This window comes from Crocodylus porosus, unplaced genomic scaffold, assembly GCF_001723895.1.
Source record: "Crocodylus porosus isolate Cpor-Errol unplaced genomic scaffold, CroPor_comp1, whole genome shotgun sequence".
Lineage (NCBI taxonomy): Eukaryota > Metazoa > Chordata > Crocodylia > Crocodylidae > Crocodylus > Crocodylus porosus.
The window spans coordinates 234,551,148-234,552,236 of NW_017728886.1; the positions used below are offsets into that span (position 1 = coordinate 234,551,148).

Consider the following 1,089-nt stretch of genomic DNA (forward strand, 5'->3'; position numbering starts at 1 on the left):
GGGGGGCTTCGGGGGAGTGGGGGCACAGTGGGCTTCACCTGCACGTCTCTCACCGCTCTGGAGCCTAACTGAGCTTTTTTTTCCCTGTTTGGCGGCCCTTTTAAACTGCGCACATGCGCAGTAGGCCTGCCATCGGGGAAAGCTGATTTCTCAGCCAGGGGGGCCCTGCCCTACAGGAGGGGGACTGGTGAGTACCCCCTCCTTCTCTTCTCTCTCCCTGGGGTGCTGGGCCAAGTAGGGGCCTGGGCTGGGGTTGGCCCATGTGCTACCCTTCTAGCCATCCCACAGCCCTACTCGGCATACCCCTTGGGCTGTTCTTCAGTCTGACCCTCAGCCCTACTCAACCCCTGTCAGGGCCTTCCCTACTGCCCCCTCTCTGGGGCTACACAACTATCCCCACCCCCCTGGGGCCACCAAGTTCTTTCACCCCTGTGGGTTCAGGTTGGCACAGCCATACCTGGCCCTACTCCTTTCCTGGGGTCTTGCACCCCCTGGAGCTCAGGTGACCGTAGTTGTGCTTGGCCCCCTTACCCACAGTATTGTGGGGGCTGGGGTTATTAGGGCGCCCTTGCCTGCCTTTCACCAGGGAGGTGAGCAGTCCTGGTATTTGAGTAGGGTTGCCACACCACTGGCAGTCCCACCAGGCCTTCTTTCCCCAGCAGGGTGCAGTTTTAGGTCATGCCCAGGACTAGGAGCCTCCAAGTCTTCCCCCTAGCTCCTGCCCTTGCCTGCAGGGTGTTCCACACTGCAAAGGAGCAAGAAGGTGCTGCTCCTTGGCTGCAAGCAGTTGACTGCTGTCTTTACTTGGATGACCTTTGTTTGAAAATGGCTGCCTTAATCAGGTACCTGTTGGCTGCCTGCTCCAGTCCTTAAAGTTGCAGTTACCAAAATGCATTGCCACAGCCTACATGATATACTAGCAAATTGCCTGTTGAGAATGATGGTGGGGACAGAGCAGGGATGGTGGGGACAGGGGTTGGGGGGTGAAGCCAACACCATGCTACTACCACCCTGCACTGCCACTGCCTCCATGGAGCAGGGCTGGGGGAGAGGCATTGCTGGCCTTGCCCCCCCCAGCTCCATCCCCTC

General features: G+C 59.1%; 1 protein-coding gene across 2 annotated transcripts in view; it reads left to right on the plus strand.

Annotated features, from left to right (window-relative positions):
* The window catches only part of SPAG1 (sperm associated antigen 1), a 63,863-nt gene that overhangs the window by 16,619 nt on the left and 46,155 nt on the right, over nucleotides 1-1,089 (plus strand). The window lies entirely within an intron of this gene.